The sequence below is a fragment of the Mesoplodon bidens genome (genome assembly GCF_964165515.1).
Source record: "Mesoplodon bidens genome assembly, chromosome: 14".
Taxonomy (NCBI): Eukaryota; Metazoa; Chordata; class Mammalia; order Artiodactyla; family Ziphiidae; genus Mesoplodon; species Mesoplodon bidens.
In genome coordinates, this window is record NC_138170.1 from 54,478,045 (window position 1) to 54,497,632 (window position 19,588).

Genomic DNA, 19,588 nt, shown 5'->3' on the forward strand with positions numbered 1-19,588 from the left:
GTGCTGGGGACACAGTGGTAGACAAGACAGATAGGTTTCCTGCCTATCAAATGGCCACAGCAGTTCAAATGAACACAGACTTCCCAACTTTCTAAATCACTGTGAGCATAACTGTCAGCATATTCCCACATCTGTGTTTTGAAATCCATCAATAATCCAAGGACACTCCCAGAGTCCCTGGCTTGACGTTGCTCAAGGTGAATTGTTTTGCAGGAAAGTGAATATTTATTGAGCATCATCTACGTGTAAGACTTGGTTCTATAAACATGAGGTCCATTTTCACCCCTCAGGAAGCTTAAATTCTGGGGTGGTTGGAAGGGGACAAATGTTTGATCTGAGTAACACAAGTTATCATGCCTGAAGGAACCATAGGGAAGGTCCAGAGCTGCTGCGTCTGCTTTGGGGATGAGGTGACCCTAAAGGTGGTAGGATTCCATCAGGCAGAAAAGGATAGGAGATGACCCACAAGGACAAGTTAAGGGGCAATGCCCAAATGGGGAAAAAAGCAAGCTGAGGATGGGGATAGGAGTCAAATTGGCCTAGAGACGTGGTTTGCAACCTGATCAGAAGACCTTAAATACTAAGCCAAAGAATTTGGACTGCATCTTATGGGCAAAGGGACATTTCAGGCCAGGAAGTAATGTGACAGACCCAGTGCTGTGGGAAGATCACTTTGACATCTGTGATGGAGATGATTAAGAGGGCGGAGACCCTGGAAGCAGCAAACTGAGGCCTGAGCAGCTTCAGAGCTTTCAGAGAGGGGCTCACACCCTCTGGGTTGGATTCCTGGCTCAGTTGCTCAGCTAAGACTGAGCAAATCCTGCTGTGGAAGACTGCTGGTTGCCTCTCAATATCCACTTCCCCCTCTCTCCTTTCTAAGAAAATCTTGAGTTTGTCTGGGGCAGCAAAATTCCCTGTTAAAAATATTCACCTCCTCCAAATCTAGCTGAAGATGTCCATATTTCTGGCCAATGAGGCATACAAAGAATTTTATAGTGGGGCTTCTGGAAAGGTTCTGTTTTCTTGATAAAAAGACACTGATCCAGCCAGCACAAATTTTTTCCTTACCTACTTCTTCCAGCCTGGAACTCAGTTGTGAAGCCTGGAAGTGGTGCAGCCATTTGTGACCATGAGGATAAAAGCTACCAGTCAAGGATGGCAGAGCAGGAAGATAGCAGGAGTCTTGATTCTTAAGGACTTTCTTGAACAGCTGTACCAACCTGGACTGCCTATCTCTAGCCTTCCTATTATGTAAGAAAAATAACCGTTTAACTTGTTTAAGGTTTCTCTTAAGCAGCCAAATGTAATTCCTAACTGATATACATGGCTACCCTGAATGCCTCACTTTCTCCCTCTTTTCATGATCTCACAGCCTGGCACAGGAATGGATTATCCATCTACCATGTGCTTTTCAGAAGCTGCCCACAAGAACAGCTGAAGAGGCCCTCAGTCTATACTGCCCCCTTGGTCCCAACTCTCTCAGACTTGCAGGGCCTCCCTAGCTTCCCTGGATCTTCCAGAAACCAGAAGGCAATGCCAGCTGGGACAGCCCCAGGATATCTCCAGCTGTGAATCCAAGGCAAGAGTCCTAGACCAGCAGTCAGAAGTCCTGGGATGCCGGACCACCTCTGCTACTAATCAGGACATGACCTTGACCCAGTCACTCCCAATTCCTTTGGGCCTCAGTCACCCTATCTTTGGAATGTGGGGACTGAGTTAGGTCAAAGTTTTCAAAGTATGCATCAATTAGTTTGCATTTAACTGTAAATAATAAAAGCAAGCAAAAAATGAACAGCAAAAATCAAAAACAAAAAGATAGTGTATTCAAACAGGCTTAAACAATGAAGAAAGTTATCATCTGATAAAGTCCAGAGACAGGACCACTCCAGGGCTAGTATGGTCAGCTGCCCACCAAAGTCGTCGGGCACTCTGCAGTTCTCCATGGATTAGCTTTGTCCTCGATCTGGCTTCCTTCAGGGGCACGGGATGGCTACCACAGTACCAGGCAGCACAACCAAGGCACACCCCTAGCCAAGAATGAAGTGAATCCATCTTTCTTGTGTTTGATTTTTAGGAGCAAGAAGTTTTTCCCACAAGGCCCTATCAGACTTCCTTTTACCGCTCATTGGCCAGAAGTGCCCCTTTCCAACCAATCACAGAAAAGGAAAGATGGGATCGCCATCTGGTCTGAATGTATTCTGGAGAGCCAACCATGACCAGTACAGAAAGGGAGCCCTCCTCTCTAAAGAAATACGACATGACCCCATGATACAGAGCAAATAAAAGCAGAGGACCTTGGAATGGAGTTAGGAATGGGAAGAAAGCTAGCCCCACTCCTACTGTCCTCAAAGTCCCAGTCCCAGAACCCTGGAGCCCTTAACACCAGTTTGAAAGCCACTGGGCTTGATCTCTAAGGCAGCTTCTCACTCCAACACCCCATGGGTCTCTGCTTCTATGATTAATGGCTCTAGCAGAATGGGGTCAATAAGAAAGGGGGAACTACCCACATTCCCTGAGGTCACCCTGAAGATGGGGCCAAAGGGCCTGGGGCTTCTTCTAGCCTGGTTGCAGCTAGGAAAACTCTATGGCTTGTGTGGTACACTGATCATAGTGACACACATTCATACAACCTTTTCCAGTTTGCAGGCACGTATAATCTCATCCACTCTAAGAAGCTGCCCTATAAGTAGTGTATGGCACAGATGGCTCTAAACTAGAGCCACAGAGGTGGGGAAACTGAGGCATAAAACAAGGAGGCCTTGGCTTGCAAAGCCAGGGTCTGGAAGAGCCTAGCTGGAACCATAGGCTGCCAATTTGGCCTAAGGGTGAGTGAGGCGCCTGGGAAATTGAGGATACAAGGAAAAAAAGACATAGGCATGACAGCAAGGCCCCAGATCATGGAGGCACAGGCTTGCTGGCTGGGTGATTGGGTCTCTCAGTGTCTCTGAGCCCCACTCCCCTCAGGGTCACTGGGAGGACGGGGAGAGCCCTGTGAAGGGTTGTTTAAAAGAGCTGTGGGATCTTCCAGGCTGAGGCTGCAGACAGCCTAGGGAGGACAAGCTCTGTTTCCTTACTTCAGACTATACCTGAAGGAAGACTGGGCCCAAACCACAGACTGCCACCCTGTGCCTGGCCACCACCTCCTCCTGGGCACTTCCCCCACTCCCTGGAGGCAGACGGCTGCTGAGGGCGCTCCCCACAAGCCTGTTCATTAAAGATTTGCTCTGTCGAGCAGCAATCAAAATAAACAGACCAGCCTGAAAGCCAGGGAACTAAAAACCAATTAAGAGGGAATGGAGATGGAAGGAGGGGTGGAAGCAGGAGGGGAAAAGAGGCCGGGGCTTTCCAGAGACTCAGTTCCCATGGCAGCCAGCTTCCAAAATAGTCTGGGAATGAAAAATAATGAAAACCACAGCGGAGAGAAGAGCGATCCTGGCAGGAGAGTCCTGACCTCGGGATTGGCTAAATCCCCTTGCTCCTGGCTCCCAGAGGGCGCCTCGGTGGGTCAGAGCACCGGTGACCTGTCCCTCTCCCTCGCCCATCCGTTCCTCTTTCCCTCTCAAGGCTGTGAATGGTGCAGACCCTCGCAGGCCCTGCTGCCAAGGCCCCAGGGTGAGGGAGCCACAGTCAACACCTGCCCCATGGGGAAACCGCGATGGAGGCGGGGAGGGCTAGGGACATGACCGGAAGGGGAAGTTCAGGGCACCAGGAGGTCTGCCAGCCTGGTTTCAGAGGGCTTCCTGGAGGAAGTGACATTCAGACTGAGATCTGAAGTAAGAGCTGGCCAAGAAATGAACAGAAGGAAGAGAGAAGAGGAATAGAAAAGGCCCGGGAGTGAAGGAGTGGAAGAGAGAGAAACACCAGAAGCTGGGTAGGGCTGACAGTTATTGAGCTGGGCATGCTCTGTGGCAAGCTGAGTGCCTTTTAGGCACTGAATCCTAAGTGGTAAGAACCCCAGCAGGCTGCAACTCCCAGATTTTGTAAAGGTGGCGGAGCCTGGATCCCAGCCCACATCTGTGGACACTACACCTGCCCTCTTTCCCCTCTGCCTGGAGCCGGGCCTTCCGGGGAGCCCCCAGTTCCCTGCCCCTTCCCCTACCCGGGTGACAGGGGAGCCCTGCATGGCGTTTCTAGCATCACTTCCTAATGATATCTCCGAGGAGGCCCCTCAGCCCACCAGGAGGCATCACCGGAGGCATCACCGTTTAACCATCTCCAGACCCCCTTGTGGTCTGGTTTCTGTTTCATTGGTGAGGCCACAGGAAAGCTGAGATCCTATTAAGCTGACTTGCAGTTGCCAAAAAGGAATAACGGCCAAAATTAAGTTAACCCTTTCACACTCCCTCGCTTCCTGAGCCACAGAAATAAGAGCCCTGAACCATATTACCATCAAGGGAAGCAACACCTCAGCCCCAGGGGAATGGGTTCCCAGGCCCAGAGGGCATAAGCAACGGTGTGATAATGGGCAGTGCCCTGCCCACCAGCACTTACTCAGTGGACGGGCGCCTAGTTGGGAAGCAGGACTGCGCTCACTGGACCTGGGTCTTCCAAACAGGAGGAGGCAAGGCGAAGGCTGTGGAGTTCAGTGGCAGCTCTTAGGCTCGGACTTTTCACTCTCTTTCCAAGAAGCCAAGCCAGCACCAAGTGGGAGCCCACTGGAAACGGGGTGCACCTGAGAAGGCAAAAGCACAGCCATCAGATCCCAACTTAGTGTCCTCTGAAGTCTCTGAGCAGGACAAGGGGAACGTGGGCCAAGGAAAGAGCACTGGACTCAATGTCCAGAAAGCTGGCTTTGAGCAGAGTACCTGTCCTGTCCTGGTGATGAATGAAGCATAGACTTTGTAATCAGAGCCCCCAGGCATCAACCTTAGCTCCATCATCTGGCAGCTGTGTGATCATGGGCAAATGACTCCTTCTGAGCCTTGGGTCTCCTCAACAGTAAATGGGCACAATAATACTGACCCCATAGGGAGGGTCTCTATAAGGGTGACAACAGGTGCCAGAATGCCCAGTGTAAGCTGGGGGTGGAGTAGGAACTCACTAGCATTCCTTCCTCCCCTAAGCCTCAGCTTCACCAACTATTAAATGGGATACCAACTCTCCTAGGTTAAGTGTGCAAAGCACTCGGAAAACTGAAAGGCCTATGGATTCGTGCAAGGGGCCTCCGGCTGGGGAAGATGCTGAATCACCCCCTTTCCAGCCCACACTACCCTCAGCATTTCTCTCACCTGCTATCAGCCATAAGGCCTTCCTTACCCTGCAAAGCCCCTTCCTGGGTGGCCTTGAGGAGTCTCTGTGGCCACAGAGTTAAAAGAACATTTATGGGGCAAATATCAGAAACTCACAGCAAGTATAAGAAATTGGGATTATGATGCACCCCCGCTCCCTGGCTTCCCACTTATTGTTGAAGGAGATGAGGCCCAGGCACAGAAGGTGACCCTCCTGAAGTCATAGCTTGTAAGTGCCTGGGTTTGGAACCCCAGGGCTGTCCCACTCCAAGGCCAGTGCTCCTGCCCCATCCACACCCCCAGTTCACTGGCTGAATGACTCCCAGGCCTGAGGGGCCTGTCCAGGGCCAGCACAGGAGCCTCCTGAGACCTGGGGTGGGTCCCTCCGCCTGTGGGTGCTGAGAGTGGTCACCCTTCGGCCAACGGGAGAGAGTGACATGCTGAGTTACCACCGGCTGCCTCGCTGGCCGAGGGCTGCCCGGAAGTAGCCCACAACGTGATGGGAAGGACAGCCTGCCTGGGAGGTGGTGACACTCAGCCCTGGGTTTGAATCTGCACCCAGCTGTGCAAATCTGCACAACCCTGAACCTCTCTGGCTCTCAGTCACCTCAGCAGTACATCTGTAAATCCAGGAAAAACGCGGCCCATCTCACAGGCTGCGGGAAGATTGGAATGAGATGACTGACAGGTGTTGAAAACCAGCAAACCTTGTTGTCTTTTGTAATTAGCACACTCATTATTTGTTTGTGTTTCTAAGCAGCAGATTCACTAAGTGGGTTAAACAGCTTCTCACTCCCCACTCCTTGGGCCTCCCCATCCTGCTGACACTAGTCCTGCTTTGTGCGCCGACAGTGAGAAGATGAACCCAGGCCCGAGTCAGAACATCCTGGGGGAGCGGAGTCCACTGCTCATCTCAAGGGCTGGCTGTGCTGACCCTGAGACAAACTGAGCCGGGAGAAGCCAAGCGTGGTTCCTCCATCGGACGCTCATAAATTAATAAGATGACGCGTCAGGTCAATAGCCACCTGACACATCTGTGTGGGGCACGGGGCTCGCCCTTTACAGATAGACTCCTAGGAGCATCACATCACAGCCCTGTGATGGAGCAGGGACTGACTTATTTCCTCCCTTCCTCCCTCCCTCCCCCGCTTCCTTCCTTCCCTCAGATTTCCACCTTTGATCCACAACGCCACATTTCCAGGCAGTCCCAGGGCCGTGCCGGGGGAGGAGGGGCTGCTGGCCTCAGGGCCCCCGTCCTGGGCAGGCAGGAAGGGCCCAGCCATCTGAGAGGACCCAGGGGGACTGACCCAGTCAGAGCAGCAAAGGGAACAGAGCAGGGGCAGAGATCTGGGGCTCAGAGAAGGCGTTTGCTTGGAGATTTGGGGCACCAGGCCAAGTAGGGAAGCCCTTCTGCCTGGATGTCCATGAAGGAACGTTTCCCAGCCAGCCCCACAGATCCACACCTCTAAAGTTAATGCCAGAGGCTCCCGCAGCAAGGCCTGGGGCACCAGAGGCGCACAGTCAAGGAGTATCAAACCAAACCAACCAGGCAGTCAGATGAAAAGGCAGCCCCCTCCAACATCAGAGGAAAGCAGGGGAAGCCCCCAGACAGCTGGGCCAGGTCTTGAGGAAGAAGCAGGGAGTCAGAGAAAGCCCAGAGCAGCTGAGAGGGGGGCTCTGGCCCCGAGAAGCTGGATTCAGGGGCTGAGGGGAAGCCCCTCATCCTGGGGGGCTCTGAGGAACACATGTCCCCTAGGCTCTAGGTGGCTGCACTCCCATGTCCCCGGGGGCCACAGAGAGATATGCTCAGCCACTGGGCTCAAGGGGACCCTGTGTTTCTCACGGGTCATCCATTCAACCCTCACAGCCAACCCCATGAGGCAGGAATCATCATGCCCAGTTAAATCTAAAGAATCTGCAGCTCAGAGAGGTTAACTAACTCACTCTGAGTCACACAGTGTGCTTGTCAGGTTCATCTGGCCGCAAAGACCCTACATACTTACTGTTTGACGGGTTAAAATCATTAACCAGTGACTGTTCCCAGCCTCCCTCTTCCCCTCTCCTGCTAAAGGGACTTCAGCCGACCCACCTCCTGGCCTCTCCTTCCCACCCTTGACGTCATCCCTGCCGGGGAAGGTGGTTCCCTGGGCCTTTGAAAAGCAGAAATTGGAAGAAAAGGGGAAAGGAGAGAAAGGTCCAAGAGGCACTGGGTGGCTTTGAGGTGGAATTATGGGGAGAGGAGAAAGCTGTGTCCTGGGGAGGCACAGAGGTGGAGAGATGTGTGGGCTCAGAAGTATCCGCTTCCGTGACTGAGAAATCCAAGGACAGAACTGAAGTTCTAGTGACGTCATGTTTGGCTTCTGAACTCTGTTCTCTTGAACCAACACCACTGAGGCTGGCCCCCATGAATCACAGATGTGGAAGCATCTCATTTGTAAGGAAAGAGGAGGAAAGGAAAGGGAATTGGGACTGAGGCAAAGCAGAGACCAGCCTCCTCTCACAGCATCTTTGCTTTCTTTTGTATGGTGTTCTCCTCTGTGCACTCACCACTTGCTTTGTTCACTTTTAGTTTCTGCTCCCGTATGACTTCGGTTAGCACACAGCCCACCACGGCCACCTGCAGCATCCCTTCAGTGCTTTTCTAGAATGATGACAATTCTGTTTGCGTTCCCACCATGAACTATTTCATTGTACTCATGTTTCCTGGTTCAAAAATCATTTTCCCACAATTAGGTCTCTTTTTGACTGTTTTATTAATCTTTAAAGCTTAACCTTCAGCTGTTCTTTTTAAAAAATTTTTATTTATTTTATTTATTTATTTTTGGCTGTGTTGGGTCTTCATTGCTGTGTGCGGGCTTTCTCTAGTTGCGGCGAACGAGGTGCCACTCCTTGCTGCGGTGCGTGGGCTTCTCATTGCAGTGGCTTCTCTTGTGGTGGAGCACGGGCAATAGGTGCACAGGTTTCAGTAGTTGCAGCACATGGGCTCAGTAGTTGTGGCTCGCGGGCTCTAGAGCGCAGGCTCAGTAGTTGTGGCGCATGGGCTCAGTTGCTCCACGGCATGTGGGATCTTCCCGGACCAGGGCTCGAACCCGTGTCCCCTGCATTGGCAGGAGGCTTCTTAACCACTGCGCCACCAGGGAAGCCCCCTTCAGCAGTTCTTGATGCATCATTGTGGTCTCATGTTTTGTAGCTCCATTATCAAGTCTAGGGCTTGTGAATCTATAGAACTGTATGTTGATCCTTCAAAAATTCACAAATATAACTGGTTTATTGAAGAGTCTCAACTTAGTGGGAAATAAACACAAAAATGGTTTTATGTCTTCTATCCTACCCTATCTATACTATGACAAATTCCTTTTCTCATTGGTTAAAGGCTCCCTTAACTATAACTTGGTCCAACCCAACTATAACTTGGTCCAACCCATACATTTTAGTCTCCTTGAGTTTCCAGGACAATCTGGTTCTGTTCATCAAGACAAATTTCTGCTTATTGGTTTGTTTCTTCTCCTCCCTTTCCCAGGAGAGGCCAGAGCTGTAGACCCAGTTAGTTGCAATGGAGAAGGGATCTGATCTGATCTTCACACACTTTCCCCCGCCTCCTCCTAGGTCCAGGTCATCCAGCGTTTGGGACAAAGAGAAGGAGGTGGAAAAGGGCACACATCTTCTAACCCAGTCAGGCTGAAGGCAACCAGGTTGGTTGCCCCTGCTAATTATTTAGTTAAGCCAAATGACCTCTGGCGCCTCCAGTGAGGCAGGCATCCACGGGCTGGCTCTCCCAGGGGATGCATGTCTGGGCTCTTCAGAAGGCCAGGCAAGAAGCAAAGGGCCATTTGCTGCTGGTACTTCTCACTCAGCAGGCAGCCTGCTGCGGGGGAAGGAGGGGGCAGGCGGTGGGGTCGGCGGGGGTGGGGGGTGCGGGGTTGGTGGGGAGGAGATAGGAGGAAGGGAGAAAGGGGCAGACAGGAGGGGGTAACAGTAAAGAACTCAGGACCAGCTGCCTTATCCTTATCCGGCATCCACTAAACCCACAGGAAGCTCGGGAACCCTGGCTTTGCCAAATAGCGGGAGAGCCGCTGCTCCGTCTCCACTCTGCCAGCCAGCCCTCTCTCCTGCTCGCGTCACACAGGGGCGGACCAGAAACTGCCCTCTTCCATTTTGTGGGCCCCTTCAAAATATAAAAAGGCTTTTGCAAGCACCTCCAAAAGATTTTTTTTTAACTTTCTTCAAAGAGATTTAAATGTGGGCAAATGATTTTTGAACCATTTTGAACCATCCAGGAGACATAAATAATGGGTCCTTTAAGAAAGGATCTCTTGCATAGAGAACAGACTTGTGGTTGCCAAGGGGGGTGGGTGAGGGATGGGCTGGGAGTTTGGGATTAGAAGATGCAAACTATTATATATAGAAAGAACAAACAACAAGGTCCTACTGTGTAGCACAGGGAACTATATTCGATATCCTGTGATAAACCATAATGGAAAAGAATATGAAAAAGAATGTATATATATGTATAACTGAATCACTTTGCTGTACAGCAGAAATTAACACAACACTGTAAATCAACTATACTTCAATTAAAAAAAAAAGTAATGGGCCTCTTGGTGTCCCCCTTTTTTGGCTTTAAGGAAGAGAAAGGACTCCCTTTGCCTCTCCATTAGAAGGGGAAGAATAGCCTCTCTCTTTATGAGAGCTGCGTACTTCCCCCAAAGCCACCAACTCCCAGCTTTCTCCCAGCCCTCTTCTACCAATCGAGGGGTTGGGACTTCCACCCAGGGGCCCAGGCAACTGCAGGAGTTCCATCTGTATAAGGTGAATGTGTCTGCATACAGGAAATGGTGTGCGAGACACGACTGCCAACCAAGTTGCAGAGCAGATGGCTTTGCCCAAAGAGGTATGTGCTGAATCCCGTTGGCATTTTAAACTGGCAGGCCAATTATTTGTTTCTGTCTGGACTGAATGTGCCTTCATGAGGGGCTGTGGATAACTGTGATCACATGAAACTGTCAGACAAGCTCATCTGGACAACCTAGGGGCAGGTCAGAGTGAATTATCGTGCTTCACAGTACTTTTGAAGAAAGGCAGCTTTACTGCTTTTATGTAGATACAGTAATGGGAACCAGGTGTGACCAGGAGAGGTCCTTGGGGAACTGCCTCAAGGACCAGCTAAGAATGAGTTGTAGCCAGCAAAGCAGTTGTCTATATGTGAATGATGTGACTTTAAATGTCTTGTGTGAATGTCTCTCCTAACATCGTTGTCTTTTTGTACTTCCATGAAGAAAGGGTGGCTAAGCAAAGATTAACTTCTTCCCAGCAACATCCAAATTATTCCGAACCTCAGATGACCACCTCCCGAAAATCAAAGATGTTTGCCTGAGTTGGCAGCTCATGAGGAAGCTTGCGTTTCACAGCAGGAAGAGGAGTTTAGCCAAAATTTCCACATGAGACAACCTTGATCCCAGCCCTAACCCATCTCAAAATGAGTATCTCCAGACTTGGGTGCTTAGTAATATGAGATGAACTTAGCTGAGTTGAAATATCAAGAGGAGAAAGAGGGAAAGCTGAAGGCTCCCCTATGGGACCAGACCTGGACCAGATCCAGAAAAAGGTATTGACATCGTGAATCATTCAATTCAGTGACTACTCTGTATCTGATTCTTTTGGGGGGATGCTCTGATGAACAAGCCATGGTCCACGTCCTCCAGGAAAATTGAATCTTGTAATTGAGAAGGGACATCCGTAATAACAGTGGCACAAGGCAAAGTGAAGGAAATGCAACAGGACAGAAATAAACAGCATTCCACAGTGGGGCTGAAGAACCACAAGAGGCCCTATGAAGGAGACAACGTTTGAGGTCAGCTTTAAAGCTAAGTTTTTATTAAAAAAAAAACTAAACTGATAACGGACACATAAATGAGTATAATTAGAGCACAATTATTTGAAGAACAGTTTGGCAATATCTCCTACAGTTGAGGATATGCATTCCATCACCCAGCAATTACAGATCCAGGTATATATGGTCGAAAACTCTCACACATGGGCTAGAGGAGACGCACACAAAGATATTCAATACCACTTTCCATGTAATGTCAAAAAACTAGAAATGACCTAAATGTCCACTAATAGATAAAAGGATGAATAAATGGAGGTATAGTCATACAATGGAAAACTATATAGAGGTTGAAGTGAATGTTCTAGAGCTTCATGTATCAATATGGAAAAATTAGAAAATTTTATTCAAAGCATTTAAGGATATCTCTGATCAATCACTAGGCTGACCCAGCAGAGACTTCAATGGCTGCATATACAGGAAATACGGCTTTTATAGAATTAGTCCAGCAAAGTCACTAAGCAAGCCAATAGCAACAGCAAACAACAAACCCTTCAAGGAAAGGAGAATCTGATTTCCAGACTTGCCATGTTACATCATCTACGCCTAGACACATCATAGCCAAACTGTCAAAAGATAAGAAGAGAATCTTGAACACAGCAAGAGAAAAAACAGACAAACAAAACTCATCATATACAAGAGACTGTCAATCAAGAATTTTCTATCCAGCAGGACTATCCTTCAGAAATGAAGGAGAAATTAAGACATTCCCAGATAAACAAATACAACAGAAGTCACAATAAATGTACATGAGCCAACCTAGCCAGAGATTGTTAAATTGGATGTTTTTAATCTAGCTATATGCTATTTACAAGAGACACACTAAAATATATGGACCCAGAAAGTGTGAAGTAAAGGGATGAAATTAAAATATAACAAAAAATAATCACTGAAAGAAAGCTGGTATAGTAATATCAATATCAGATAAATAGATTTTTTTTTTTTTTTGCGGTACGTGGGCCTCTCACTGTTGTGGCCTCTCCCATTGCAGAGCACAGGCTCAGCGGCCATGGCCCACGGGCCCAGCCACTCTGCAGCATGCGGGATCCTCCCGGATCGGGGCACGAACCTGTGTCCCCTGCATCGGCAGGCGGACTCTCAACCACTGCACCACCAGGGAAGCCCTCAGATAAAATAGATTTTAAGGCAAAAGGCATAATTAGGAATAAAGAGGATCAATATGTAATAATGAAAGGAAATTTACTAGGAAAGATTTAAGATTTTTTAATGTGTAGACACCTAACAACATGACTTCAAAATATATAAAGTGTGACAGAATTACAAAAAAGGAACCAACGTTTCTACAATCATAACAGATCTCTCTATAACTGAGAGAGCAAAGAGATACTATTAGTAATGATTTAAATTAACAATCTTAACCTAATGGACAAAAATAGAACACTTCACTCAGTCATTATATTATTTGTTTTTTTCTTGGAATACTTATAAAGATTGACCATGTATTATGCACAAACTAGAAATTAGAAATTGACAGCAAGAAATAACTTTTAAGACATTATTTTGTAAATTGATAAACACATTCCTAAATAACTCAAGTGTTAAAAAAGAAATTATAATGGAAATGAGAAAATCTTTAGAACCTAACAATAATTAACATAACAACATTTCTAAATTTCTTGATGCATCTACAGGGATGTTAGAGAGAAAATCTGCATTTTCACTTATGGCTTATGTAAGAAAAGTAACGGCTATGACTTAGAGTTAATTGTCCAGCTCAAGTTAGGGAGGAGGGAAACAACAAAGTAAACCCAAATAATGAAGAAGGAAAGAAATAATAAGGATGAGGACGGAGATTAATGAAACAGAAAATGGACATAGCAAGCAACAATAAAACCAAAAACCTGGTTCTCTGAAAAGACTGATAAAGCAGACAAATCTCTGGCAAAGCGGACCAATGTAAAAAGAGTGAAGGTACAAATGAACACTGGTGGAGCCAAGCTGCCACACCAACCATGAACACCCATCTTGAGAATGTTATGTACTTTCTGTTAAAATAGCTTTCTATCTTGTTTAAGCCATTGTCACTTTGAATGTCTGTTTCTTGCAATCAAACCTAATCCTAACCAACACAGAGGGCTCATCCAGGCCTGGGCTGAATCTGGGCATCCCAACTAGGCTGGGCAGGATGGAGGATGGTGGGAGACAGTGATCAGGCAAAGGAGGGGTGGCAGGTCAGGCGGTAGCCAAGTTGGGTTGAGGTGGCAGCTGGGACAGTGGCCGGTAGGACAAGCGGTAACCATAGTATGTGGCAGACTGCCAAGCCTGCTTCCAATAGCTTCCTGGCTTCCCAGGTGAGCTCACCCGTGAGCTGACTCTTGGGGCCCAGACCCACTGGGCAGGTCTAGTTCCTCTGGGACAGAGGCCATATACCAGCCTTTTACTTGCAAGTCTCAGGAAGCCCGACTCAAACTGGTTTAAACAATAAAGACAATGTATTCGCTCATTTAGCTTAGTTCAATTCAGTGGCTCAAACTACGATTCCAAAGACCCACCATGCTGGCCCCACATGGTCTCATGCTACCCACCCTCCAACAGCTCCAGATTCTTCTCTGGTGAGAGAAAAATAGCTTCAGCAGTCCCAGACCTCCCATACATACCCCACACCATCCAGGGAGAAAGATTTCCTTTCCTAGGACCTCCCTTAGTCTAGTGATTAGTGCTCTCTCATTGGCCAAAAATAGGTCACATGCATTTCTCTAAGCCAATCAACTTGCTGATTGACTTCAGCCAATCAGGACCCACCACTGGAGCTGCTGCTAAGCTGAGTGACCTGGACAATTTACTGAGCCTTGCTCTCCTCATGTTTCATAGAGGATGTTAATAATACCTAACTTGTAGTGTTTTCAGACATTATAAATAAAATCAGAATTTAGCCAGCACAGTGCATGATACTCTCTGCATTTGATCAGTGGTAGCCATTAATAGATATTAGCACTGGGACTTCTCTGGTGGTCCAGAGGTCAAGACTGTGCTCCCATTGCAGGGGGCCCGGGTTCGATTCCTGGTCAGGGAACTAGATCGTGCATGCCACAACTAAAGGTCCCACACTCGGCAATGAAGATCCCATGTGCCTCAACTGAGACCCAGCACAGCCAAATAAATAAGAAATTTTAAAAAAATAAATAGCAATTAGCACTAATACTAAAAACTGGGGCTCTATTCTCAAACCTGGAGTGAGAAAGTTGGGCTAGGGGTTGCAGTTTGAAGTAAGTGTCAGCCTGGGGCTTGTTCCTGAGAAGAGGGACTGGTACCAACACTAAACTTGACCCCCAGCCCTAGGAGGTAAACTGAGGCAGTATGCCCATAGTACAGCTGAAAGCGCAGGGATCCAGGGAGGTCCACAGTTCCCCTTGACCCTCAGCAACCCCAAGAATAAAGAGGCAGAGGTGACTCTGCCCAAACATGACTCTCCTCCCATTTTGTGACCTCCCTGGGGATCATGCAGGCCCCTGGGGTGGGGCTGTCCCATTAAATGGCCACATTCAAAGTGAGAGGAGCAGAAAGGCTGCAGATCCCCCCTCTGGCTCAGCTCATGGTGGGTGACAGGGTCATATGCCCTGACAGGCCTTTACCCAGGGAGAAAAATCTTTCTAATAGCCCAGAAGAATGCCCTAATCTGACATCTCGTTTAGCAGATTATTGGGCCTGGCTTTGATCTCTACTGGGCATAATGAGTGCACCTCTTGGGCCAATCAGCAGTCACTAATTAGCAGAGTGGCCTGCAGCTGGGCCTGCCCGGGAATGGGGCCCTCGGCTTGCGAATTGGGAGTTGAGGGTGATGTTTGTGAGCAAGTCAGACCCGGAGTGAAGCTACAGGATAGATCTGGGTCACCAGGACCAGCCCCGGGGTCTCTCTGGGAAAGTGCTCTAAGCTGGGCCTTCACATGACACATGTGATACACCAGGGACTGGGCAGCGAGCAACAGCCCCTACTCCCTGCAGTGCATCACCCGACAGTGAGAATACAGCACCGACTCAGCACAAAACAGATGTGTGTGACACCACACCACAGCACCAGGATGTGCAGGCAGACAGCAGAAACCACCTGGTTCTGCATCTGGCCCTCTCCTAGAAGGTCAGACCCTGCCTCTCTGACTCATTGACTCTTGACTCCCATTTCTCTCTCTTCTTGGGTCCCCAGCATCCATGCATGTGGATGGGAGCTGACAGGCAAGAGAGTTGGTTTTGGGTCCTGTGGTTTCATCGTCGCTAAGAGTAGCGGGACTCAGTCCTGCGTTAGGATTGGGGTTTCAACAGGGATGTGACTGGGAACACAGATGAGGAGGAACCACACTGGTGTTCCTGGGTCAGAGGGCCTGGCGGCACAGGGCGGGGGCGCATGCTATAGGCTTAGCATAGGAAGAGCTGAATTTATATGCCATCCTCTGCCATTCGCTAAGTAGCCACGTGACCTTGGGGTAAGTCCCCTTAACTTCTCTGCGCTTTGTCCTTTGTGTCAGGACAAGGTTATTTTTCCACGTGGTGGTTGCAGTATGGGCTATACTTAGTTTTTTAATAAAACCAAAATACAGAATTACTTAATACATGTATTTTAAGTGTTCAGAATTATTAATAAATTTCTAAATCAGTCAAACTAAACATTAAATTTATTTTAATTTCAAAATTAATAAACAGATAAAACATTAAGTAAAACATGCTTTTATAGACATATAAACATTAAACTTAATATTAATTCAGAATAAATCATTAGGAGACAAACATTTTAAAATAAATAATTATTCAAATAATTATTATTCAAAGGATAAACAAGAAATGTAATTAACTATGAAAATTAAATATTATTTGTTTTTGTTTGGTTGGTTTTTTTGTTTGTTTTTTTGTGGTACGCGGGCCTCTCACTGTTGTGGCCTCTCCTGTTGCGGAGCACAGGCTCCGGATGCGCAGGCTCAGTGGCCATGGCTCACGGGCCCAGCCGCTCCACGGCATGTGGGATCTTCCCGGACCGGGTCACGAACCCGTGTCCCCTGCATCAGCAGGCAGACTCTCAACCACTGTGCCACCAGGGAAGCCTGAAAATTAAATATTATTTGATCTTTTTAATACAATCCTGAAAAAAAAAATTGGGTCATTGTTAAGTCGAGCACATTTGTGTGCAAATTTTTCCCATTGCTGTGAAAGCTCTTTCTGATTCTACACCGATCAGGGGAGCAGTGAGGAGAGAGTTATAACACTAAATTCTTTTTTTTTTTTTTTTTTTTTTTTTTTTTTTGCGGTATGCGGGCCTCTCACTGTTGTGGCCTCTCCCGTTGCGGAGCACAGGCTCCGGACGCACAGGCCCAGCGGCCATGGCTCACGGGCCCAGCCACTCCGCGGCATGTGGGATCTTCCCAGACCGGGGCACGAACCCGTTTCCCCTGCCTCGGCAGGCGGACTCTCAACCACTGCGCCACCAGGGAAGCCCCAAATTCTTCTTTTGATATCATCATAATAGGAAAAAAAAATCTATCTCTTGTTTAATAAATTTTTAATTTGTTAATAGCTTTTTGTTTCTTTCTGGCAGAAATGGGCAGAGACTGAGGCCTTTTTATTGATAGTAAGCATTCACTTTCATTTTTTTTAACGAAAGCCTCCTTTACTCTCATCAGGTATAGAAGGAGACTCCCACACCATCGGCTGTGTCCCTTTCAATGCTCTTGTGCTCTTTGAAGTAGAACTAGAGCTTCAGAAGAAGCTTTGCTGTGTTGATTAGCGTTTCCTTTCTCCTCTTGAGAATTATGGAAATGTAAAAAAAAAAATGCTTTCTAAATGAGTGTCCCTTTGTTCTATTTGGAATTCTAATGTAGCATAGAACTCTCTGGGTGGTTTCAAGACAAATTACTCTGATTTTAGATTTTTTAAAAAATATGAATACTAAAAAACAATTGGTGTGTGATACATTAAAAACCCACACAGAGAGACTAATAAAAACTGGCTTTGTCCCGCGCACAGCAACAAAGACCCAATGCAGCCAAAAATAAATAAATTAAAGTAATTAATTTTTAAAAAACCCCACAAAAACCTGGCTTTGCAATGGCTTGTTCCAAATAGATCATTTCCAAATCTTTTCTACTGTCAGGAGCCCTTATTGAGGGACCTGAATGTAGAAAACCAGCAAAAGCAGGTGTCCTGGAACCAAGTGGATGCAAGGGCTCAGAGCCACTCCCCCTCCCTCACACCCCCTCCCTCACACCCCCTACACACTCTCACACACATTAGCGTGACGAAGGGGATAACGGCCAAAACGCCCCAGTGGACAGTAGCCCAACATTTTCGGGGGTCTTTAGACCTCTATCTAGGACCTTTCCACCCCTGAACCTTGATGAGCAGGCATGTCCTGTCTCATTCACTCCAGCCAGATGGCTGGTGCCATCTTCTTCCAGGCCTCACAGCCCTTCCTAGTTTCCAGGGTTCAGATTTTACGAGAATTGCTAGTTCTCTCATCATCCTCATCACCTGATCCTCTCCTCCTTCCTCTCTCATTGTCATCACCTCAATCACTCCTTGCTCCTTGCCCCGCCCCCTGCAGCCTTCCAGCTCCTCGATGGCACAGATGGCCCTAAGAAGGCGCATCCATGGACACACACACACACACACATACACACACCATCCACAAGTCTGCAAAGGACCTCCTGGAGCTCCTGACTTAGAGATGAGAGAAGGGCTTGGCAGCCCTGCCTGGCTCCCTCCATCTGCCCTTGTGCACTTATTTATTTATTCAACTCATTCTTTTTTTTTTTTTTTTTTTGCGGTACGCGGGCCTCTCACTGTTGTGGCCTCTCCCGCTGTGCAGCACAGGCTCCAGACGCGCAGGCCCAGCAGCCACGGCTCACGGGCCCAGCCGCTCTGTGGCATGTGGGATCCTCCCGGACTGGGGCACAAACCCATGTCCCCTGCATCGGCAGGTGGACTCCCAACCACTGAGCCACCAGGGAAGCCCTCAACTCATTCTTTTGATAAAAGTTTATTAAGCACCACTCTATACCAGCTGCTGTGCTAGGTTCTGGGATTACAGTGGTGAGAGAGACAAACAAGGTTCCTGTCCTCATGGAGCTTACAGTCTACTCAGGGAGATGAACATTAAAGAAATAATCATTCAACAGAAATACTTGGTAACAATGGTGTAAGAATGTCTTCCACTCCCTGTGGTCCTCCTGCACTGCCTGCAGACACATATGGAGAGAGATCTAAGGGCCTTTAGGGTACCAACTCACTCAGCTCCTACCTTCAGGAAGTTCTGACAGCCTGAGAAGCCTTGCAAAGGAGTCCAGCTGTTCCCCTCCTGGGCCACAGGAAAGACGTGGACAGTGGCCAGGTCCACTAGGCCCCTCCCCAGCCCTGCTTCCTGACTCGGGGCATCCTCAGGGCCAGGGGGAGATAGGGGCTCTCCCTCACCCCACACCCACAGACAAATGTCAGCAGCACCAAAATGGATCCAAGTTTTGTGGGGCCTGAAACTTACACAACTTAGAGAGCCGTCTTTAAGAAACCAAAAACAAAATACAAAAGTAGGGTAAAAGTGAAAATTTATTTCTTTAAAATGCTTCTCATTCTTTTCTAGAAGTCCCATCACTCACTCATTTTTTAAAAAGCTGCCAAATACACAAAAAACAGAAAAATAATATTTTAATAAATTCACTCACTGACATCCTCTACATTTTGGGCTGTATGTTCTCTTTGACTGCCTCATCATATGGCAGTGATTTCATGATTTGGCACTTTCTATACAGAGTATAGAATGGTCTTTCCTCCTAATATAGTTGATCGAATTATGCACTTTGTTATTCAGAATTTAGAAACGTTTATTTCAGCTTCTCAACCAATGTCATGTGAATTGTTAGGACTGTTGTCAGTTGGGTAAATCCTTAACAAGTTTCATATATGAGCTGTAAGAGTAAAAGAACTTTCCACAGACTAGCCTCTGGCTCTGTACATTTCAAATCTTTTTTCCCTACCACTTCCCACAGCTTCCTGTCCTGAGAGCCATAGGACACGTTCTCACTGCATCACACCAGGTGAGTCAACACCACGGGAAGTAGTTGAATTCCTGGAAACCATTCCTCCCTCAATAACTGTAACGAGACACAGAAGTGACCAAGAGCCACATTCATGAAACACTATATACATATACTGCATCCCACATAAACACCCGCCCATTCGCCCACGCTAAACGCATCCCCAACTCAAGTTTCCCTAAGCTGGATCCCAAAAATGCCCACAGCTATTCCAACACCACCTGACAGGAGGGAAAATGTGACAGAGGGAAAGTCAGGGGGAAAAGAAACAGCAGCCTTCAATGACTGTGGTCGAAATAACACACTTTTGCAAGTTTTTACAAAAATATGAGACCATGTGAAAGCATTGCCAGGGCCCCTCCCGAGGCCTTGGAAGGACCCAACAAATGAGGGGCCCAGTAAGGCTCTGCAAAGGGGGAGCAGCCCTTGGAGATGAAAGA

The 19,588-nt window shown here is 47.8% G+C and overlaps 1 protein-coding gene across 1 annotated transcript in view; it reads right to left on the reverse strand.

Annotated features, from left to right (window-relative positions):
• LOC308627589 (uncharacterized protein) overlaps positions 1 to 19,588 on the reverse strand; it is a gene marked incomplete at its 5' end in the record, with an annotated part of 129,931 nt that overhangs the window by 45,276 nt on the left and 65,067 nt on the right. Inside the window, one exon of the mRNA XM_081253893.1 lies at positions 4,492 to 4,672. The remainder of the gene's footprint in view (positions 1 to 4,491; positions 4,673 to 19,588) is intronic.